Raw genomic sequence first — 25794 nt, 5'->3', positions numbered from 1 at the left:
CAGTTTTAATATTCCCTCTTGGCCCTTGTACATATGGAGTATTATCTGTCTCTCCCTATAGCTTAGCCGGCCGAGGTGGCCGAGCGGTTCTAGGCGCTACAGTCTGGAACCGCGCGACTGCTACGGTCGCAGGTTCGAATCCTGCCTCGGGCATGGATCTGTGTGTGATGTCCTTAGGTTGGTTAGGTTTAAGTAGTTCTAAGTTCTAGGGGACTGATGAACTTAGAAGTCCCATAGTGCTCAGAGCCATTTGAACGATTTGAACCCTATAGCTTACCCCAATTTTTTCACAATTTCAAACGCCGTGCACCATTTTACATTTTTCCACGTCGACAGATCCTATGAACGTGACTTGATTTTTCTTTTATTTTGCTTCCATTATAGTCCGCAACGCCAGAATTGCCACTCTATCACCTTTACCTTCCCTAAAGCCAAACTGATCACCATCTAACATATCCTCAATCTTCTTTTCGATTCTGCTGTATATTATTCTTGTCAGCAACTTCGATGAATGGGCTGATTGGGCATAATTCTCGCACTTGTGAGCTCTTGCAGTCTTCGGAACTGTGTGAATGATATTTTCCCGCAAGTCAGATGGTATTTTGCCAGACTCATACATTCTACACACCAAAGTGAATAGTCGTTTTGTTGCCACTTCTCCTAATGATTTTAGAAATTCTGATGGAATGGTATCTATCCGTTCTGGCTTATTTGATCCTCCAAAGCACTTTTAACTTCTGATTCTAATACAGGATCCCCTATCTCTTCTAAATCGACTCCTTGTTCTTCTTCTATCATATCCGACAGATCTTCATCATAGAGGTCTTCGATGTTCTCTATCCACCTATCCGCTTTCTCCTCTGCATTTAACTGAGGAATATCTGTTGCAGTCTTAATGTTACCACTCCTGTTTTTAATTCCACCAATCATTGTTTTGCCTTTCCTGTATGCTATGTCAGTCCTTCCGACATTCATTTTTTTTCGATGTCTGCACATTTTTCATGCAGCCATTATGCCTCAGCGTCCCTCCACTTCGTATTTATTTCATTTCTCAGAGACTTGTGTTTGTGTATTCCTGAATTTCCCTGAACATTTTTGTACTTCTTTCTTACATTGATCAACTGAAGTATTTCTTCTGTTACCCATGGTTTCTTCGCAGTTACCTTCTTACCATCTATGCTTTTCTTTCCAGATTCTGTGATTGCCCTTTATGGATATGTCCATTTCTCTTCAACGAGCTGTTCCTTATTGCTGTATCTATAGCCTCGGAGAACTTCAAGCGTATCTCGTCATTCCTTTTTGCTTCTGTATCCCACTTCTTTGCGTATCGATTCCTTCCGACCAATGTCAAACTTCAACTTCCTTGTCCCAAGCCCATATTCTTCTGTGCCCAGTTCTTCTTCTCCTTCCCCTACAAGTGCATTCCGCTGCCCCCTGACTATCAGATTTACATCTACCTTTACATACGGTATTACTTCGTCAGTATCCTCATCTACTTTCTCAACCTCTTCATCTTCAACATGTATACCTGAACTACCGTTTACTGTCGATTATTATAAGAACAACCCTATCACTGAACGGTTCACATTAACACATTCTCTGTCCTACCTTCCTATTCATAACGAATCTTACTCCTGTTATTCAGTTTTGTGCTGCTGTTGATATTACCATATACTCATGTGACCAGAAATCCTTGTCTTCCCTCCATTTCACTTCACTGACCTCAACTATATCTAGTTTGAGCCTCTGCATTTTCCTTTTGAAATTTTCTAGCTTCTCTATCGCGCTCAAGCTTCTGACATTCCACGCCCCGACTCATAGAACCTTATCTTTTCGTTGGTTGCTCCATCAATTTCTCATGGCCACCTCCCCATTGGCAGTCCCGGAGACCCGAAAGTGGGACTATTCCCGAATCTTTTGCCAGTGGAGAGATCATCATGACAATTTTCCAATTACGGGCGAGATGTCAGGTGGGATACACGTTCTGTGTCTTTGCTGCAGTGATTTCCATGCCCTTCTGCATCCTCATGCCGTTGATTACTGCTGATTCTTCCGCCTTTAGGGCTGATTCCCACCCCTAGGACAAGAGAGTGCCCTGAATTACTGTCCGCCTCTCCGCCCTCTGTGACAAGGAAAATAACAGAATGAGGGTGACAGACTGGAAGTCTTCGGCTGCCGATGCTGATTACTAATAGAAATTTGACCAGTGGCGGGTTTCAAACCCAGACCCCACAACCTTTTGATTGCTATTCAAAGACGCTACCCCCAGACCACGGGTGCATCTGTACCAGCACCGGTGTGAAACATGATGCAGTAGTGCGACTTAAGCTGCGTGCATCTGATCTAACCTCATCTATGTCTGTAGTTATTGTTACTATTCAAAATAAAACTGATTAGCAGGAACCAAGATAGCCTCCTACATGATTGTAGGACTCCACACTATACTTTGAACATCAGATAAACTTCGAATAACGGTTAGTTGCTTGATATGGGAATAGGCAACTGACACTCCAAACAAATAAATGTTATTGCACATATATAGGTGGAACGAGCCAGTAATGATACTCACTAAAACAAGTAACACCGGAATATAATAGCTCGTCAGAACCTTCTGGAAGACACAGAAGAAGAGGCGCTATGTTCTTCAAAACGGTTTTATGTTTGAATTCCGAAAGCATGAGTTGCATGAAGAATCTGGCAACATAATACTATCTTCCACATAAATGTTACGAAATTTCTACGATGTGAATATCCGACAAATTAGGTACCATACAGAGTCCTACAGAAACCCATTCCTTCCTCACAACGTTCTCGAACGGAATGTAAAGGAAAGATACTTTTACGTTAATCGAAGTACTTCCTGCTACACACCACGAATTTTTTGCGTAACGGAGATATAGCTAAGAAACTATTTGTCATAAAGGGTGAATGAGCACTCTTTTCTATACTCGCGTATTTCAGATGTAAATCACAAACGCATTATGCTAAATTCAGGAAAAAAGAATTGCGCTCAAATTTTTTTATTTCGTATTTTATTTAAAATGGATAAATTGTGAAACGGCAGATCATATCTATCTACATACATACTTCGCAAGCCACCTGACGGTGTGTGGCGGAGGGTGCATCCCTGATCATAATATCCTTAGGTTTATAGAAAGCTTATTACCTTCGGAATTCAGGTAGGACTCTTTAATCGGAATTATAGCTTTTGTGAACCCTCATCGCCAGTTTTGTCAAGGCCTAGTCGTTAGTGGTGTGGAGGCCGAGTTGCCACTGTTGTTGCGGTAGGCCGAGTATGTGGGTTCATGGCTTCTGGCGCGGTACACCGCTAAGACAATTGCTCCCTACCAGTGTTACACAACTACGCCCCAGGGTCAGATAACGGGACAGGAGAACGAAGGTTCTACAACACTCCAAAAAATTAGTAACAAAGTCAAACAAATGAGTTAATGGTTTACTTATCTTTGTGACTAGTTGAATAATGGATTCTACAACGCACCTTGTAATATAACGAAAAAAAGGCCCTCAGTGTCTAAGTACAAATAATCGTAGGTACATTTCACAATACATAGCAAATGCAGTTTACAACTGTCTGTTCACTTCTAAGAGTTCACTAAATGACGTTTCCTGTCTAAGTCATCCGTGGACGACGATCTATAAGCGAGTGGGCGAGAGCTGCTCTTCTATCTTCCGAGTACACTTCTGTCTGTTGTCGTCCGGTCATTGGCGGGTTGTACTCGGCCGGCAGTTGGCGAGGCGAAGTCGATATCTTCATCGTCAGCGCCTGCTGGTGGAACTTGCGCAGGCGTCGAGTCTTTATGGCACCGTCGCCAGCTGGCATCTTTGCGCCTGTGGTGCTTTTGCCCTGGCTGTGTCTTGTTCGGACGACACAGCAGTAGCTGCAATTGTAAACAAATGAATTGACTCATGGGAATCGCTCTCCAGGTAACTTTGATGTTCCTTGTTATTCTGAAACATGTTACACTCATCTGAAACTTGAAATGGGCCTCTGCGACGCTTTCTTGATGCCGATCTTGCTGTTATTAGTGTTTGAAAGGAAAAGCGCTGAAAGAATACTGCTGTCTAAGAGAAATGGTCAGTGAGAAAGCACAGATGCGTGGCGGAGTAAAATATCTGAAACTATCGCACTGTTATGTAACCATCACAATCTTATCAACGTGACGAAAATTTCAAAGGTTAAGCCAAGTGTCTAACAGTATTTTCGTTGTGCCTGTCTGCAACTCAGTTTTCCGTCCATATAATGAGCAGCAATCGGTTGATAATCCAACTTCGACTTTCCATTGTTTAAAAGATTAATCGAGAATGATATGTAGGTGCATCACCGAAGGGTAATCCGTGTCATTGCGTACACGACCAAATGAAACTGGGTGAAGACGACGTAGAAAAAGGTAGACGGACAACGCCCTGGAAGATATAAGGAGTTGAACAGGATGAATGAAAGACGAATAGAACCTAACTAAATAGAGGATCATTACAGAAAGAACGTAAAGACAACTTTGCCAACATATTAATACTACGTTTGATAAAAATCAATTATTAGAACCATTGATTTAGAGCCATTGTATGAGAGAACACGTGCTCTTCAGTCGTTCTTTTTTTTTTCTTTCATTTTTGTGAACGGTGGCAGGTGAATAGTGATCAACTGCGTTTGTAACACTCTTTTCATACACTAAAAATGTATGGAAGGAGTTTCCCTCCATTGAGGAATTAGGATATAGTTGAAAAACGTATTAACCGTGTGGTGCTAATCAGATTTGTCAGTGACATTATGCAGCAAAATCTTTCATTAGATGTAGGGTAGCGCACATGGCAGCGCAGATGCAAAGTGGATAGGCAACCCACACTACAGGCATTACAAAGTCGCCATAGCGTCATTGCTGCCTCTCTCCTGACACTCAATCCCTTACCTTAACGCCACAAGTACTGTATTTAACATCTTGAAACGGTATTTTCTGCTAATAGCCAATACTCTCACGTGTTCTTCCGCCATAATTTTGGGGTAGAATTCTTCAGACATAATTTTCACGCTTTTGTTATTTTCACATACGGAAAGAGAGAGAAATGCAAAATGACGAATGTAAGGCAAAAGTCCTTATCTTTAATCTGCCAGACAACTCCTCATATGGAGAACTGAATCTTGAAGGACCAGGATGGGTGTTCCACTGGAGAATTTTCTATAAATTTTGTTATTTAAGGTGCTTTCTGCTATTTATCTACTTGCTCATTCGCCTTTTTAATCCTACACGTTCAGACTCAGTCCTATATCGCGGGTTTATTTTCTTACAATAAAACATTTTTGCACATTTACGAACACATGAACACAGACGAACAACTCTAAATAAACAATGCTTTAGTTTCAAACTCAAGGGTAAATGCTTTAGTTTCAAACTCAAGGGTAAGTGTACGAAGGAATCGAAATACGGGTCTCAAAAAATTAATAAAGAAATATGTGAATATTACACATCCGTGTGTTAAGCTGACAAAGATTTACTTGAAAAAAGAGACAGCATTGGTCGTATATTTTTTACTATTGCAAAATCGATTTTCTGTCACTGAGTGACCATCTTCAGTGCTATATTGTATAACTTAAATTGGGATGCACTGTTGTCACTAAGCTTACGGCAATCACATAGAGTCTATGTGATTGCCGTAAGCTTAGTGACAACAGTGCATCCCAATTTAAGTTATACAATATAGCACTGAAGATGGTCACTCAGTGACAGAAAATCGATTTTGCTATAGTAAAAAATATACGACCAATGCTGTCTCTTTTTTCAAGTATACCTGTTATCTGGTCGTAGTGCACAAGACAACATGGAGTCGCCAATCAATGACAAAGATTTATCAAATAATTTTCAGAATTTACAAATGCAGATAGAAAAATTAATAAATACCACTGACAGTCTCCAAAATAATAATTTCAGTTTGAGTTTTATTGGGTCAAAGTTATTCAGAACTGTGACTGATAAAATGCTTGTCCAATGTAAGACAAATGCCTGTACTCAACTGGGTGAAGTATCACTGTACAGCTTTGTAAACAAGTGAAAGGAAGGAAAGGTATACCAGGTCATACAGGCGCCAGTAATAGTAAAACAGACAGTGTTATGGAGATATTATGTTCGATGACAGGTGATTTGTTGCATCAAGAAATTTAAAATTATGGACATGTGAGATCGGAGGGTTCGGGTATGAACAAAACTCCTGGAATTCTTATAAACTTAGAAAAATGAACTTTCACAATCAGAGCTAAATAACATAATTCGACATTACTTACGAGCATTTGAAAGTGTGAAATTGTGAGGTATATCAAGACACTTCTCGTGCTCGTTTGATATTTAAGTGTACGCATCAAGTATATGCCGCAGAGGTCCTGAATATACACACCATCTTTCTTCGACAAGTAAGGCTCTTCTCTTAGTACGTGGTGCGTAGTCGAAGTTGCGTTTATGATAAACCTTTGGTGCAGTCGGAATCGCTACAAAATAAATAATAAGTGGTCGAAGGCCTTTGACAAAGAATTTCAACATCTTTTTTTGTGCTAAAATTATTTTATGGAGTAGGATAATACTCCCTTCCCCCTCTTCCAACAGTAGATGAACAAAATGTTTAAAACTAGTGTTGAGTGCAAGTTACAAAAAAGTAACGTCTTGCTTCACACGTAATAACAACAACTGAAAATGGTCGTCGTCATGCCTTCGATAACTCACAACGATTACAATTCACAAAACTACGTGTAATAATTAAGACCTCTGTACAGAAATGATATATTTTTTTGTTTACAGATCCGCAAGCAGAGCGACAACGCAAGAATCTCCGAGTATCTCAGACCTGGAAATCCAATGCGTCCCGAGAGAGCAATTTCTAAGCTAGAACTGTGTATTTTTCCGAACTATCTCGTAACATATGCACATTTTAGTATTTATTCAGAAATGTGGCAAGATAACCCAAATGACTGATGCAGCAAGCGGTGCCCCAGCATGTGCCTGCTCACAGGTACCACACAAAAGTGATTTCTGGTTGCTAGAATGTACCCCGGCAATGCTTCCGCATTAGGCGGGCTGTCGTGCAGCTTTATCCTTTTCAGCCAGTTACCGTTTATGTTTGATTGTATTTAGGAGGGAATACCCAGTTACTCCATTAGCCTGACAAGGATACGAAACATTAGAAAAATTTACATTTTGCACCCGAAGCCTGATGCAGTTTTGCTTGCCAAGTAAGCGAGGAATAGCATAGAAGCAACTCTATTACTTCTCAAATAAAAATTATTATCAATAAATATTCAGTGAATAAATGAAAACATAAATCCAGATAATTCTGTAAGTATCGAAACTTGTGTTTTTCTACATACTAGAGCGGATAGATAAGCTCATTACTTTTAAACAAAACACACTACTTTCCAAAAACATAATAAATGAAATCCCTGCTGACAGCTGCTAAAACTTTGTTTTACTTGACCACAGTACCACTTTTATGGCTTAAAGTTGCAACTTCAGGTACAACTTACGTATTTAAAAACTGAAATGGAATTATAAACTGCGTTGAAAAGATATACTATTATATAAAAATAATTGATGACTCGTACTCACAAAATTTATTACGTTAATCCATCATAGGTGAACGCAATGCTGTAAATATTAGTCAAGATTTGGTATTCAGTGAATATTGTCAGTATTTCAAAAAACTAGACGAACGAAGGCTGCTTGAGAAGGTGGTCCATATAACATGCTCTACTACTGTTATCGGGTACATCATACCAATATATTGGCCATTCATTACGTGGACAAATATCGATGTCAGAGGAAAAAGTTTACCAAGATATAGCTCAGTTGTATCTAGCGGTGGAAATAGTGCTACATCGTGGGTGAAAATCGGAACAAACTGGGCAGGTCGCTTCCTTACCACCCCAAACGAGACGCGGATGGCGCGCAGATGGCAAGGGTTGGGCCTGACTTCACCGACCACCCAAAGAGCACTGACTGCCCACGTAAGTAATATCTATCACGTGGACCTTGGGTTGCACCCTTACAGTACAGTCAACCGTACAAGCAATATAATGATGCCCTAAAGCCAAAGCCCCATTTAACGTGTTCTGTACACTACGTTTTTATAGATAATTGCGGTTGCAGTGAATGGACACAAAACTGGTACCGCCGGCCGGTGTGGCCGAGCGGTTCTAGGCGCTTCAGTCTGGAACCGCGCGACCGCTACGGTCGCAGGTTCGAATCCTGCCTCGGGCATGGATGTGTGTGATGTCCTTAGGTTAGTTAGGCTTAAGTAGCTCTCAGTTCTAAGGGGCCTGATAGACTCAGATGTTAAGTCCCATAGTGCTCAGAGCCATTTGAACCATTTTTAAAATTGGTACCATCTACTCGATAACAAAAGTAGATGATATTACATGGACCATCTTACCAAATAGCCTTCGTTCGTGTTCTTTTTTTAGATACATGCAATGATCTCTGATTGGCAAACATTGACTAACAATAAGAACTTTGGGTTGACGTATGATGGATTAATGTTATAGCTTTTACGTATACAATAGCACAAACCCCTCATGAACCATAGACTTTGACGTCGGTGGGGTAGCTTGCGTGAATCGATACACACATCCGTACCGTAGGTGCAGCCACGACGGAGGGGTATCTGTTGAGAGGCCAGACAAACATTTGGGCTCTGACGAGGGGCAGCGGCCTTCTCCTTAGTTGCAGGGAACAGTCTGGATGACTGACTGATCTGGCCTTGTAACATCAACCAAAACGGCCTTGATGTGCTGTTACTACTAACGGATGAAAGCAGGAAAAAAAAACAGCCGTAATTTTTCCCTTGGGCATGCAGCTCTACTGAATGGTAAAATGATGATGACCTACGGTTGTGTGAAATATTGTGGAGATAAAATAGTTCCCCATTCGGATCTCCGGGCGGGCACTACTCAGAAGGACGTCATCACCACGAGAATCAAAACTGGCAGTCAGCTGATCAGAGCGTGGAATGTTGGATCCCTTAATGGTGTAGGTAGGTTAGAAAATTTAAAAAGGGAAATGCATGGTTTGAAGTTATTGTGGAGTTATGAAGTTCGGTGGCAGGAGGAACAGGACTTCTGCTCAGGTGGATACAAGGCTACAAATACAAAGTCAAATAGAGGTAACGCAGGAGTGGGTTTAATAATGAATAAAAAAATAGGAACAGCATAATGAGCGCATTATCGTAGCCAAGATAAGTACGAAGCCCACATTGCCACAGTAGTTCAAGTTGATATGCCATCTAGGAAGCAGATGATGAAAAGTTGAAGAAATGTTTGATGAGATAAAGCAATTATTGAGATAGTTAAAGTGGACGAAAACTGAAATGCGATGGGAGACTGCAATTCGACAGTAGGGAAAGGAAGAGAAGGAAAAATAGCAGATGAATATGGACTGTGGGAAAGTAATGAAAGAGGAGGCCACGTGGCAGAATTTTGCACAGAGCGTAATTTAATCACCGTTAATACTTGGGTTAAGAATTATAAAAGGGGGCTGTACACGTAGAAGAGACCTGTAGAAACCGGAAGTTTTCAGATTGATTATATAATGGTTGTACAGGGATTTAGGAACCAGATTTTAAATTCTTAGATATTGCCAGGGGCAGATGTGGATCCTGACACAATTTATTGGTTATGAACTGTAGATTAAAACTGAAGAAATGGCAAAAACATAGGAAATTAAGGAGATGGGACGTGGATGAGTTGAATGAACCTCTGTTGTTGAGAGTTTCCGAGGGAGCATTAGGCAATTGTTAACTATAACAGGGTGCTAGAATATAGTAGAAGACGAGTGGGTAGCTTTAAGAGGTGAAATGGTGAAGGCAGTACAGGATTAGATTGTTAAAAAGACAAGGCCTAATATAAATACTTGGAAAACACAAGACATTTTTGATTCAAGTGATGAAAGGAGGAAATATAAAAATGCAGCAAGTGGATCAGGCAGAAGGGAATACGAACGTTTAAAAAATGAGATTGACAGGAAGCACAGAATGTCTATACAGGAATCGCCAGAGGGCAAATGTAACGATTTAGAAGCATATTTCACTAAGCGAAAGATAGGTACTACCTACAGTAAAATTAAAGAGTCCTTTTGGGAACAGAGAAGCAGCTGTATGAATTTCAAGAACTCCTTAGCAAAGAAGGGAAATCTGAAAGGTGGAAGTAGTATATAGAGGGACTACAATGAAATTGAAGTCAATGTTATAGAAGGGCAAGTGGACGTAACTGGAGATGGGATGACATGTATGATACTGCGAGAAGAATTTGACAGAACTCTGAAATCTCTGTTTAAACAAGTCCCCGGAGATAGGCGATATTCCGTCAGAACTACTGATAGCCATGGAAAAGCCAGCCATGGAGAGCCGTATCAAACCATCACAGTTCTTAAGTACGTAGGTTGCACCTGAAGTTGCGCCTGTAAGCAGCGAAACCGGTAGTTGTCAATTAAAACTTAGTTTTCCCACCTGTCAACGATCATTTCATTCGTCACGACTCTGAGCAGCTGCGGTTGCCTTGTATATAAAATTGTTTGTTTCCAAAACTCAGATTTATTTACCTGAATTTTCTCCTTTCAGCGCAATGTATCTTGCACAACGTTTCTGCAACTCTTGAAACTTTTCCGAATCTATGATTTTTTTCAGCAAAATATGAGTTCGTTTCTGAAATTTCATTAATAGAGTTGAATTTCTTCCCGCCTATTCAATTTTCCAGGTTTGCGAGAAGTAAGAAGTCGTCCGAAACCAAAATCTGGGAGTGTAGGTGAGACAGCAGTTGGTAGAAAAGTTCCACAACTTTTGCCTTTTGCTGCAACAGATGTGTGGGCAGGCGCAATTCTACTAGTGAAAGGGAACCTTCTTCTTGATGAAGTCGGCGCGTTTATTTAACAATTGCTTGTGTAACTGAACCAGTAATGCGGCAAACATTGAATGTGAGGTCGTTTCCCTTTGCCATGTTGTATGTAAGTATTACTCCTGGAAATCCTAAAACGCAGTTCTCAATTTCCCCATTTTGAAGATGCAACAATTTATCACTTCCACAAGTTCTCAATAATTGCTGAAAATGAAGATGACAAGTATTATCTATTGCACACGGAATAGATATCCAACTTCGGAGCCGGAAAGATACACGCGATTCGAAAGCAGTCTCTGGTCGAAATCGTGGACATATTAGAGTGGTGCACAGTTTTGGAGCGAGTTTTTTTTTTTTTGAGTGTCGTTTGCTATAACTTTATTTATCTACTGTCGTCTTTTCTTTGTAGTTCGCTATGGCTACTTGAGATTACATGTTGCCATTTTGTTATTTGGAGAGTGAGTGGAGCTGCGGACGCTAGAAAATGAAGTGTCCAGTGGAGAAATCGGGACATTTCCAACACATTCTTCTGTTTGAGCTCAACAGTGGGTGACAGTCGCGGATGTAGAACCATTTGCGCCGTATATGTGGATAATGCCACTGGACAGAGCACTGCAAGGATAGAGTTGTCTCGTTTTACGGATGATCGATTCGACATTAGTGTCTCTGCAAATTCAGGAAGACATTCGTCCAAACACGTTAATCCACAGTTGTTCACATCCGTGTGATCGGGAGCTGGCTCTCGTTCCAGCATTACACTGCATGCAGTGGGGAAGTTTCGAAACTCACACGTATGAGTACCGCGTGTCTAAGCCAGAATCACAAAATGCACACGTCTGCTTCCTCGCCATCAATTGGTCCGTGAACATCACCAACAATTCCTGTCCCGCATCTTTACTTTGTGCTAACATGAAGAAAAGAAAGGAACGGTTGAGACCAAACAAAGCAGCAATCTCCCGTACAAAGACCTGAGTGCGTCTACAAAAGATAGCGCTGGTGGAACAGCGACGCTGTAATGTACTGTGAACTGCTTCTCCGGGGTGTAACCATCATTGCTAGCATTTAATGTCAGAAACTGACTCGTCTCACAGTTGCAATCCTAGAAAAACTACCAGGAGGACTGCGTGAAGTGATGCTCTTTCCCGATAAAGTACGCCGGCACTCGGCTAGGCTAACAAAAAACACTATACAGATGTAGGGTTAGCAAGTCATTCCACATCCACCTTTTCACCTGATCTTGCGAACTCAAATTTTCTCCTTGTTCGCTCTCGAGGAACGTCGTCTCCGGATGAAAAAGCGCTCCGAACGTGGTTTGACGAGTTCTTCGCCTCAAAATAACGTGATTTCTACAGTCATGCAATCAAACAGGTACCCGAGCGCTGGCAGACAGTTATGAATAGTGAAGGAGAACACATTATTGGCGAATGAAGTCTCTCTTATATCTGTCGGTTGTTATGGAGAAATGTTACGAACTTAGGCATCAACCCAGTAACAGCCACCATCGTACGTCAGGTACACTACTGGCCATTAAAAATGCTACACCAAGAGGTAATGCAGATGATAAACGGGTATTCATTGGACAAATTTATCGTACTAGAACTGCCATGTGATTACATTTTTACGCAATTTGGGTGCATAGATCCTCAGAAATCGGTACCCAGAACAAACACCTCTGGCCGTAATAACGGCCTTGATACTCCTGGGCATTGAGTCAAACAGAGCTTGGATGGCGTGTACAGGTACAGCTGCCCATGGACCTTCAATACGATACCACAGTTCATGAAGAGTAGTGATTGGCGTATTGTGACGAGCCAGTTGCTCGGCCACCATTGACCAGACGTTTTCAGTTGGTGCGAGATCTGGAGAGTGTGCTGACGAGTCGAACATTTTCTGTATCCAGAAAGGCCCGTACAGGACCTGAAACATGCGGTCGTGCATTATCCTGCTGAAATGTAGGGTTTCACAGGGATCGAATGAAGGGTACAGCCACGGGTCGTAACACATCTGAAATGTAACGTCCACTGTTCAAAGTGCCGTCAATGCGAACACGAGGTGACCGAGACGTGTAACCAATGGCACCCCATATCTTCACGCCGTGTGATACGCCAGTATGGCGATGACGAATACACGCTTCCAATGTGCGTTCACCGCGACGTCGCCAAACACGGATGCGACCATCGTGATGCTGTAAACAGAACCTGGATTCATCCGAAAATATGACGCTTTGCTATTCGTGCACCCAGGTTAGTCGTTGAATACACCATCGTAGGCAGATGGTTGTTCTTTTGCAAACGTCCCCATCTGTTGACTCAGGGATCGAGACGTGGCGGCACGATACGTTACAGCCATGCGGATAAGATGCCTCTCATCTCGACTGCTAGCGATACGAGGCCGTTGGGATCCAGCACGGCGTTCCGTATTAGCCTCTGGAACCAACCCATTCCATATTCTGCTAACAGTCATTGGATCCCGACCAACGCGAGCAGCAATGTCGCGATACGATAAACCGCTATCGCGATAGGCTACAATCCGACCTTTAACAAAGTCGGAAACGTGATGGTACGCATTTCTCCTCCTTACACGAGGCATCACAACAACGTGTAAGTAGGCTGTTTATGTTTTCTTATTGGCAACGTTACGTAGCGGTCAGTATGAAAATCACTGGCTGTGCTGTGTGCAGTCTGTGGCTAGTTTGCATTGTTGTCTGCCATTGTAGTGTTGGGCAGCTGGATGTGAACAGCGCGTAGCGTTGCGCAGTTGGAGGTGAGCCGCCAGCAGTGGTGGATGTGGGGAGAGAAATGGCGGAGTTTTGAAATTTGTAAGGCTGGATGTCATGAACTGCTATGTATATTATGATTTTTCAACACTATTAAGGTAAATACATTGTTTGTTCTCTATTAACTTTTTTCATTTGCTAACTATGCCTATCAGCAGTTAGTGCCTTCCGTAGTTTGAATCTTTTATTTAGCTGGCAGTAGTGGCGCTCGCTGTGTTGCAGTAGTTCCAGTAACGAAGATTTTTGTGAGGTAAGTGATTTGTGAAACGTATAGGTTGATGTTAGTCAGGGCCATTCTTTTGTAGGGATATTTGAAAGTCAGATTGCGTTGCGCTAAAAATACTGTGTGTCAGTTTAAGCACAGTCTTGTATAATTTTTCTAAGGGGACGTTTCATATGTCGACCCTTAGCCGAGGATACCTGCCTGGAATCTTCTGATTTTTTCTTGTAGTTTGTGTAATGAGTGTAGCTTTTGTTTATTTCTAGCGCGTAATTGTATAGAGAATTTCCTTTGTAGTTGTAGTTTTTCATTCTTGTACAGTAAAACAGTTGTGGCATGCATGTAGATTTGCACCAAGTATTTCGCAGCTGCGCTTGCAATTAACGAGATATCATTTTCAATGCTATGTTAATGTGTTTTCTTATTTTGCTCTTGAAATTGTGCTTTTCTGTGATGTCGTGTGAAATATTGTGACAATAGTGGCGTGTGAAAAATGTAATACTAGGCTCCAAAGTAAACTGAGAAATGACAGTGAAGACGAAAGCAGTGTGTTAGCGCCACCGTGTAATGAATTAACTAATGTTCAAAGTAGTAATTTGGTATCTGTGCATAGGGAAATGGAGCGGGCGGCAAACAGTGAAACAATTAGTGAACAGGGAAGCATTATCGATCGATCGGTCGGCAACAGCCCGCCTCAGGAATCGGGAATGACAGTACACAATTTTGCAAATACTGGAGATTCAGGTTTTGAGTCCTCACCGTTTTCTCAAATAAGTCAAGATACATTTTCTGCTTGTCAAAATGTGAATGTTGCCGGTGCAACTTCTCTGCCGAAAAGCACTGAGGAACATGCTTCAGACACCAGTGCATTGTTGTTACAGTTAATGCAACAAATGGGACAAAGGCTACAAAAGTTAGGCACAATGGAACAAAATCTTCAAAAGTTAGACACAACGCTTGAACAAAATCAGAAACAATGGGATAAAATCTTCAAAAGTTAGAAACAGTGGAACAAAATCTTCAAAAGTTAGACACAATGGAACAAAATCTTCAAAAGTTAGACACCACACTTGAACAAACACGTGAAGATTTAACTAATGAGTTACATAACATCGAATCGAAATGTCAAAAAGTCTGTAATGACGTAAAAACACATATTTGTGAGCATTTCCAACCTATTTTTTCGCGTCATGAAAATGCATTACAGAATCACGAAGCAGCCATAAAGGAACTGCAAACTATAGTTCATGAAAATCATGACACCTTGCAAGCTAAAATTGACTCAGTTGCATCTACCGATTCGGTTACGCATCTTGCAAAAACTCAGGAAAACTTGAAGGACACAGTAGATACTCTGAAACTTGGTTCAGAAAGACACATGGAGGAAATTAGTTCATTATCAGAGAAAGTAGTTGAACTTTCGGATCAGCTAAATAATTTATCTACGAAGGTAGATGATAATCTGAATGACACAAAACCGGTAGTCTTTAATGACACAGAAGAGTGCGAACAAATTAGGAAATTCAAACAAAATCAGAATCAAATTAATACGCAAGATCAAAGAGAAATCCGGGAAGTACAAGATCAGTTGACACAGGTAATACAGGAATTACATATTTTAGAAGCCACTCGTGCTCCAATACGGGAAGAGGGACATAGAAATAGGGAACAGCCACAAAATAATAACTCAGGGCACTTCGGAAATTATGAAAGAAATTGGCAAGGTACACCGCATTTTGAGATGGAACCGCCGCAACGACGTAACAATAACCGATATGCGACTCGCCGACATGATGATTTTGACTGTAAGCTGTTCATTACTACACGTAAATTCAAAACATTTAATAATTCTGGCAACGACATTCATCCACAGGCATGGCTCCATCAATTCTCTCATTGTTTTCCTCCCAACTGGTCATTAGAGGACAGATTAGAATTTATGTGTGGCTATTTAGAGAATGAAGCAGCTGTAAGAATGCGATCGGTCATTCACGATTGCCACAGTGAAGGAGAATTTTATCATGCCTTCCTCTCAGCATATTGGTCTCAAGCTACACAAGACCGAGTAAAACATAGCATCATAATGATGACACATTTCGAACAATCTGAACTTTCCAGTCTTGGGAAATATTTTGAAGACATGTTGCACAAGAATCAGTACCTGTCAAACCCATACAGCCCCTCAGAACTCATCCGCATTTGTTTAATCAAATTACCTGAACATTTACGACATATTATTTTAGCAGGAAGTTGCAAAGACGCCATTGAAGCTTTTCAGGGACTGTTACAAGAACTGGAAATTGACACTGACAATCGCGGAACGCGAAAACAGGAGGACAACAATTACAGGTCACATCTGTCACAATTCCGCGATGACAGAAATATTACAAAACAAGGCTATTCTTACAACGTAAATCGTGACCAAAACAGACATCTCCCGTATGACAACCGTTGGCAGAATAATAATTACAGAGAAAGTTCGCATTTCCGTAGTAATGAATATGACAGAGACAATCATAGAAACAGACAATATGGTAACCAGAACTATTATTATCAAGGGAGACAGAATAACTTCAGACGCAACAGTTCGGCGCACAGTTACGATTCAGGGAGAAATCCTCCACAACGTGACCGACAAACAAGAAACTATGTAAACTACCGACAAAACGACAGACCTGAATTGCATCAGAACTGGCGGGATTCAAACAGAGCAGGGCACTCTCGACAAGCTGAATTTGTAGAAGTCAGGTCTCCAAATCCCAATAACGACGCGCGCCAACAAAGAGACAGACAATGACTCGCACAGCAGGCAGCCGCGTGCGCGAGCTGCCTCAGTGAAAAATAATATAGATGCTAACCTTGAGAAAAATTCCAGTATTCTTTACCGATATATACCACACGATGATTTCGTTGAAGCTGGAGCTCTGCATAGTAGTAAGAGTAAAGGCTTGCACCACATTTCACATGTAAAACCGTTTATTGAAAGATAATCTGCTTTTTAATTTAGTCTTTGCCATAAAATTTTTCACTTCACATTTCTAGTATGCTTTGTCAGAATTAAGAAACTGTTAACATGCAACAATGTTTGAAGTTAAATATCCTGTCCAGAACCAAGAGAACATATTTAAACAGAAATTACGAATGCATTGTGATAGTGAACAGACGACACAGTGTTATTGTGTGTGTGTACATTCTTGCTTGTCGGTTGCACGATTACGTAACGACTATAAGGCTCAGATACTTAGAACGTTTACCAGTAGTGCTAATGAGATTTTAATGCAACATTTTGGTTTACTTGAAAACACATTCTGGATTTAAAGTACTTTCAGTGAGATACCAGATGACATAGTGGTTAGTTTATGTGACAGCTACACGATTTTATCACGACGCTACTAATGAGTGACAATTTACAATGTTGCTTTTGCAGTGTTTCTGTTTTATATCTGCACAGATTTTCTGTATTATTCTGGAAAGTAAAACGTGTTTTAGTAGTAACTTTTGTGGTATAGCTACAATGAGACAGCCTTTTTCGTAGCACAACAATACGTGACATTATAGTACTTTCTTGATCACGGTAAGGTACGTAATAACTACGATATATATATGCAAAGCATTTCACTTTCGTTTATGATGAGGTAAGTACATTGACTTCAGCAGAACTTTGCTTACAGAGGTCGATAACCACGACACTTCCACAGAATTATCTTACAGCAAGACACACATTTAGTGCTACAGGACACGCATTTGAGTGATTAATTTTGTACTTAAACCATTTATTTTTTGAGATTTTTGATTACAATGATACAAAGGTTTTCCGTGATACATTTCATTCCATTGCTGTAATTTGTAACACCTGAGGGTATAATTACATTAATCCTCAGGGGGGTACACCCTTACTTTGTGTACCATGTGTTTGGCAAGCACAAGGAGCCCTAGCTAATATGGTATTTGTTTATACAACTTTACACATCGATACCATATTTCTCTAACACAGAATTACACAGCTATCTGATTATTTAACAGAGGAACAAACATTTTTTTTACTACGTCAGTGACAGATGTTTACGCAGTTACACAGTTGGATAACTTCACACTCATGAATTTGTATTTCGTCTGTACTTTGTGAACTGTTCATACTTTTTTGGAACCATTGTGATACTATGAGAGCTTTGAATGTCGTATTTGGTATGGGATCGCGATTTTTAAAGTACGTTTGAAGTAGATGACACTATTGAAATGAGCAGAGAATTTTCTTTAGGTTTTGATATTATTGGAGGAAGCTACGAAGATTTTGAGATTTGGCTGAGGTGTTATGATGTTATTATTACGACGACCATGTGTATTTTGCTGTTGAGGTATGTTTATGATCAATAAGCTGATGCTATATGAGGAATTTGATTATGCTATGTATTTATTATGATGAAATATTGAAGAAGTGTCGACGAATATGTATATGTGTAATAAGGTAAGGAATAATGAGTAGTGGTTAGGGACTCTGATTTGTGAAAAAGGATGTTGGAAACCAAGAATCGTACTTTAAGAGTTACGAAATGTGTGTAAATGTGTGAATGTATCACAATGTCGGCGAAAATTTGTTGGACACTGATATATCAATAGGATTTTGTTTCTACACATTTGTAATGGAAATTCCCAACCTGTGAATTTTTTTTGTATGAGACTGCCACTGTAGCGGAAATTGCTGTCGTAAATATTTCAGTAAGAAAGGTAAGTGACCTTGACGTAATGCGTTTTAGGCGCCCAACTGAGAGGTAGTCGTCTGACAAAAGAAAGCCATTAGGTGGAAAAAAAAGAAGGGGCCATTATCCTCGCTATTGAGATTTCTTTGTAGAAAGCATCGCAAATACGAAACGCTCAAACTTGAAAACATATGATTACACTGTGGAGCTCCTAATTTATGATATTTACTAAAATGCCTAATGAAATGATGAGAAATATTTTACATCTATTGTCTTTCTAGTTGAGAGGTTGCTCATTTTGTTTAATATCTAGTTTCCAGCTGTGTTGCAGCATTGGTTTTATAAAATAAAATAAAATGTGTTTGCTAATGTGAACACTTTCTATCAACAGATCTATTAAATAATAATTTTGTGATCCATATTCTTCGAAAAAGGAGCACTTGGAATGAAAAGAACAATAAGAAGGGATTAATAACAGTAACTGCATACATAATTTTCTTTTTAACTGATTGGTAATTTTTTTGGTAGAGTACATTATCGTGATGCATCACTCTAGTGTTAAGATGTGACATAGGTATTAGACATGGCCATTTTTAGTGTAATATTTTTTCTGCTTGAGCTTTGTCATGTTTAGATATAAGTTATTGCATTTGCTGCTGCTGTTTGCCAGGCATAGAGCTACTGAATTTTAATTTGTGTTGCTCTGCTAAGCCAGTTTGCTACTGATTTATTTTTCTTGTTTGCTGCACATTGCCTTATATTAGTTGTAACATTGCAATTGCTTTGCTAATTTCTATAATGCTGCTTGCTTTGCAAATCTGCATTTTTTGTCATTGCTGTTTGCGTTAATTTTTTTGTGCTGCTGCATTGCCTCGTCCCTTAGTTTAGCATCTGAACTCAGTAGATTTAAGTTAGCTTAAGAGGGGTAGACTATATAAGAGAATGAATTGCGATGAATTGGAAGAAATGCATTGAGAAGTTTTACAAAAAAAGGACAAAAAGCAGGTATAGATAGCACTTTTTGAAATAATGAAGAACGAAGGGAGATCTCCAAGAAGTAAAGAAAGTTTTGTTTGCAAGATACTGCAGTAAAACAAACCCTGTCCTTTCCCTTTCTGTTATTCGTGTTTGTGTACTCTTGTATATTTGTGTTCTTCCTGACTTTATGTGTTTATCTGATGAGAGCTATGTTGTAGAATTTTTCTGATAATATGTTATTTAACTTGTAAAGATGCTTAGACATTATTTGTTCTGTTTTGTTTTAATGCTCATGTGTGAAGTTGATGTTTCAAAAGTTATTCTGATCTTTTATGTATGAACTTATGTCATAATTCCTGTAACACTGATGTATATGTTATTTCGATTCTTTTGTAAAGCCTGTACTACAAATGTTATTTGTATTGTTATGTTCTTTAATGATGTATTTTGTACCTTTGTAAATGTATTCTTATGTTATAAAATTGTAATGGACACCAGTTCATCAAATTAAGTAACTTGTAAGTTCCATTTCACTGCACACGTTTCTGTTGGTCATAGTATATGGCTAATATGTGAGAAGTAGGGACTGTTAGTGTTTTCACGTGTGTTAAAAATTCAGCAAGGGACTGGATAACAGCATTGCTGGTTCTAAGGATAATTCCAAAAACTTTGTGAGTGCACAAGTGGTGTTTATGGACTTGCTATATTGTCTGCAAGGCTCTTCGATGGTGATTCTGCACCTGCACAGTCGCAGCAGATGGCTGCTGGCCATCTCTACAAGGACTACAGTGGGTCTGCACCTCTGGTGGCCCATCAATACCGTAATCTCTACCAGGACTACAGTGGGTCTACTCTGTGATGACCTACCTACCAATATTCTTCAAAACTTCGACTGACTCTGCGATGAGTTCGCTCTGTTGTAGCCCATTACCTGTCTGCACGTCAAGAGTCAGCACTGTCTTTTCGTTGGAAGGACAACACTACTTCTTCAAGACTGCATGGAAATCCACTACTTCCGTGTGCATTTTCTTTTACTGATCAGACTTTGAGAAAAACACTGCTATTTTACTGTGATGAACGATGAGGACTGTCTTTATGGACTGTGAGAAGATTTTAGCTTTTGACCAACATTGTATCTATAAGTGTGTGCATTTGATTTCTTTGTTATTGTAATTATGAAAAATTTTATCAAATCATTATTGGCCACTGCCCAAAACAATTTGTAAAATTTTTTGTGGGGAGCATGGGGGCTATGTAGATAGGCTGTTTATGTTTTCTTATTGGCAACGTTACGTAGCGCTCTGTATGAAAATCACTGGCTGTGCTGTGTGCAGTCTGTGGCAAGTTTGCATTGTTGTCTGCCATTGTAGTGTTGGGCAGCTGGATGCGAACAGCGCGTATCGTTGCGCAGTGGGAGGTGAGCCGCCAGCAGCGGTGGATGTGGGGAGAGAAATGGCAGAGTTTTGAAATTTGTAAGACTGGATGTCATGAACTGCTATGTATATTATGATTTCTCAACACTATTAAGGTAAATACATTGTTTGTTCTCTATTAAAAATCTTTCATTTGCTAACTATGCCTATCAGTAGTTAGTGCCTTCCGTAGTTTGAATGTTTTATTTAGCTGGCAGTAGTGGCGCTCGCTGTATTGCAGTAGTTCGAGTAACGAAGATTTTTGTGAGGTAAGTGATTTGTGAAACGTATAGGTTAATGTTAGTCAGGGCCATTCTTTTGTAGGGATTTTTGAAAGTCAGATTGCGTTGCGCTAAAAATACTGTATGTCAGTTTAAGCACAGTCTTGTATAATTTTTCTAAGGGGACGTTTCAAACGTTTCACCAGGCAACATCGGTCAACTGCTTTTTGTGTATGAGAAATAGGTTGGAAACTTTTCTCATGTCAGCACGTTGTAGGTGTCGCCACCGGCGCCAACCTTGTGTGAATGATCTGAAAAGCTAATCATTTGCATATCACAGCGTCTTCTTCCTGTAGGTTAAATTACGCGTTTGTAGCACGTCATCTTCGTGGAGTAGCAATTTTAATGGCCAGTAGTGTAGTTAAACCGATCACTGTTTTGCTCATAGAAATTATGAAGGAAGAGACCGTCAGCAACAGAGAACTGCCGTGTGGACACATGAAGAAATACGCTTCGGTTGCGGATGTCGATCACAGAAAGCAGCTGACTTGGTATGACCCCATAGCTTCCCGTCGCCGGAGGGACGTAACGTTAACAGGCCGTAGGGACCCGTCGTTACCTGGTACCTTGCGGTGTTCTCCTGCCGTACGGACGTCGATCAGACAGTTTGACCCTGGACAAATGGCGCCCCCCGCTATCGCCAGTCCCATATCCGGCGGCGTCGAGGCCGGCCTAACGGTCGACCCGGACATTACCGAGATAGCGGGGGCGGCGTGGCAGGTGCCGCCGCGAGAGCACCGGCAGGCCAGCCAGCGCCCGCCGACCTCCCGTGATGCGATACAACAGGCGACCGGCTGACACGCCGAGTCACAGCTGCGCAGTCAAAGCAACTTTTCTCCGTAATTGTTTGTCCAGCATATGGGGCATGTTGATGCACGGTCCGCATCTGTATCTTTGATTTTGAATAAAACGCAAGCACCAGTTGAATTTCCCTTTTTATTTTAAAACCACGACAGATTTGCGTCCCCGAAATATCTACACAGTACTAAATAAAAAAGTACAAAGAAAGTTAGTCAAATAATGAATAATGTAGAAACAGCCATCATCAGCGACAAAGTACTAAATGTGGCAAAACAACTCGCCCACACATTTCATTAAAGCTATAAAATAAAAAATAACGCTGTGTGAATTCGTATGCTATTAAAAAATAGATGTATGTTACCGAACTATTAGTTTAATAAGTCACAGCTGCAAAATACTAACGCGAATTCTTTACAGACGAATGGAAGATCAGTTTGGATTCCGTAGAAATGTTGGAACACATGAGGCAATACTGACCTTACGGCTTATCTTAGAAGAAAGATTAAGGAAAGGCAACCCTATGTTTCTAGTATATGTAGACTTAGAGAAAGCTTTTGACAATGTTGACTGGAATAATCTCTTTCAAATTCTGAAGGCGGCAAGGGTAAAATACAGGGAGCGAAAGGCTATTTACAATTTGTACAGAAACCAGATGGCAGTTATAAGAGTCGCAGGGCACGAAAGGGAAGCAGTGGTTGGGAAGGGAGTGAGACAGGGTTGTAGCCTATCTCCGATGTTATTCAATCTGTATATTGAGCAAGCAGTGAAGGAAACAAAAGAAAAATTCGGAGTAGGTATTAAAATCCATGGAGAAGAAATAAAAACTTTGAGGTTCGCCGATGACATTGTAACTCTGTCAGAGAGAGCAAAGGACTTGAAAGAGCAGTTGAACGGAATGGAGAGTGTCATGAAAGGAGGGTATAAGATGAACATCAACACAAGCAAAACGAGGATAATGGAATGTAGTCGAATTAAGTCGGGTGATACTGAGGGAATTAGATTAGGAAATGAAACACTTAAAGTAGTAAAGGAGTTTCGCTATTTGGGGAGCAAAATAACTGATGATGGTCGAAGTAGAGAGCGTATAAAATGTAGACTGGTAATGGGAAGGAAAGCGTTTCTGAAGAAGAGGAATTTCTTAAAATGGAGTATAGATTTAAATGTCAGGAAGTTGTTTCTGAAAGTATTTTTATGGAGTGTAGCCATGTATGGAAGTGAAACATGGACGGTAAATAGTTTGGACAAGAAGAGAATAGAAGCTTTCGAAATGTGGTGCTACAGAAGAATGCTGAAGATTAGATGGGTTGATCACGTAACTAATGAGAAGGTACTGAATAGAATTGGGGAGAAGAGGAGTTTGTGGCACAACTTGACAAGAAGAAGGGACCGTTTGGTAGGGCATGTTCTGAGGCATCAAGAGATCACAAATTATGATTGGAGGGGAGCGTGGAGGGTAAAAATCGTAGAGGGAGACCAAGAGATGAATACACTAAGCGGATTCAGAAGGATGTAGGTTGCAGTAAGAACTGGGAGATGAAGAAGCTTCCACAGGATAGGGTAGCATGGAGAGTGGCATCAAACCAGTCTCAGGACTGAAGACCACAACAACAACAACAACAACATGTTACATGAACTACCGTTCACAATTAAATGGTAACTTTTTTGAAACGCGTGAATTGTCTCCTACTGCGACACAGAAGTTTGAAATTAGGCTCAAAGCTGCCTATAACCTCACTGTGCAATGGTGTAAGGGCGCGGTGCCACGCAACATGACTTTCTGGATCAGTGACACTTCAACCAGCAGGGTGTCGACACATCCAAGGAAAAGCCCAGAGCTCAATTCATATTAGGTGTGAGGTGGCTTAATGATTTCACACTGGCACCGTATTTCACTAGTTATACCCAACGCCACTATGAATGCGTCACATGATGAGAAGGTTGTCATACTCCCCTCCCCTCTTATCCACATTTCATGCCTTCTCTTAACGCCTCTGCCATGGAGTTCGTAACCACGACGCACAGTGTTTAAAGCACGCGACAATTCTATGAGTGTCCGAAGGAAACATGTTAGTTACCCCTCTTCTCAGGATGGATACGATAAGGCCTTAGGGATGGCATACAGGATATGAGATAGGATGCTTTCATTGATTCCCACAAATATCGGGATCGAAAACACGATGACGTTCTCAATAACCTTTTACAACGCTGAAACGCCCGCACTACCCGACCCATTCTCCGCCCCTCCCCCCTCTCCCCTCTCCCCACGCCCCAGGATGATGCAATTCATCTCTCAAGGACGTAGTGAACCTGCAACAACACTGAAAATCGTCCGACCCCTCTGGATTGCACTTCGCCGCAATTATTGGTGTGGTGTGCAGGATGATCACAACAGGGCGAGGGGCGGGGTGCGACATTGACACATGCTCCAAATAAGACGTCAAATGGTCCAGTCACTGAAGTTTAATGACATCCGCACACATTTGTTAAAAACTTTAAAAACGTCTCTGTACATGTAGATTTTCACTGATTCTTAGGTGGTGGCATGACAGGCTTTCTTTCGACACAAATTTCGCTCGCGATCAGCCGGAGCTAAGTCAGTGACATGGCACCACTCAGCTGAGGTATGTACAAATGGTTATTTGTCACACCGGTACAGGAGGTTTGAAAAAGCATGAATGCTCTTTGTTGCTTCGGACATTTCGTCGAAAGATATTGAGCAGTCCATAGTGCTTGCACCCTCTACACCAGAGCAAAAATTGACATCGTTCTACATTCCAAAAAGGTTCGATTATGTTTTGGAATTGGAGGGCCACTACGTCATTAGTGTGTGGTTGCAAGCAGTGTCAGAGGTTGTCGAAACGTCGTGTTGCTGCTCATCGCACTGCAGACTGTAACAATTTGCACGGATATGATATGGGATGATCACACAGGCTCAGTAATACCTAAAGCAGGCGGCAGACTTCGGTACATCGGTAGACTACTGTGGAGATACAGTGACTCTACGAAGCTGTCTACTTACGAAACTCTTCTGCGACCAGTCCGAGTAGGCGTGACACCAGCACCAAACAGGAGTAACAGGAGTGTATAGAGTGTACAACGATGGGCATCACGAATCGTCGCAGTTTTGTTTAACCCTCGGGTGAGTGTTACTGAGGTGTTGAAATCCTGTCGACCGAAGATAGATGACAATGTTTCACGAAAGACGACACGCAAAGTTTCGGGAAACATCATTAACTGATGCCTCTAGGCGCATACGAAAGCCCCCTACGTATCGCTTCGTAGAGACCTTGAAGACAAAATTAAATTACAGCGCCCGTAGAGGCATTTAAGTGAGCTTCCTTTCCGCGCTCTATGCGCGAATATAATGGGAAGAAATCTTATTACGTGGAACAATGGGAAATGCCGTGTATCGCGCGTGTCGCTGAGGTGTGAATGGCTGACGCAGCTGGTCACTCGGGGAATGATAATGAACTAAAGCTGTGGGGGGCCGACAGCAATATTTTGTCCATCTATAACTGGTGGCAGCTCTAAAAAAGAAGAAGGGAAACTGGACTTCACCGGTAATTGCATGAACAGTATCTTCTATAGTGCCAATCTTCAGAAATATCTATAGCACGTCACAGACTGCAGCTGTCGACATTTCGGAAGCTCTTTTCCGGAATAAAGAAATTCTCATTGTAAAATAAATTTCTAACAAGCTAAAGTGATTTTTGATCTCGAAAATCAAACAGAACAGCTTCTATA

This window comes from Schistocerca nitens, chromosome 7 (assembly GCF_023898315.1).
Source record: "Schistocerca nitens isolate TAMUIC-IGC-003100 chromosome 7, iqSchNite1.1, whole genome shotgun sequence".
In the NCBI taxonomy this organism is placed as follows: domain Eukaryota; kingdom Metazoa; phylum Arthropoda; class Insecta; order Orthoptera; family Acrididae; genus Schistocerca; species Schistocerca nitens.
The sequence above is the reverse complement of the archived record's forward strand: the minus strand, read 5'-3'. Positions refer to the sequence as shown.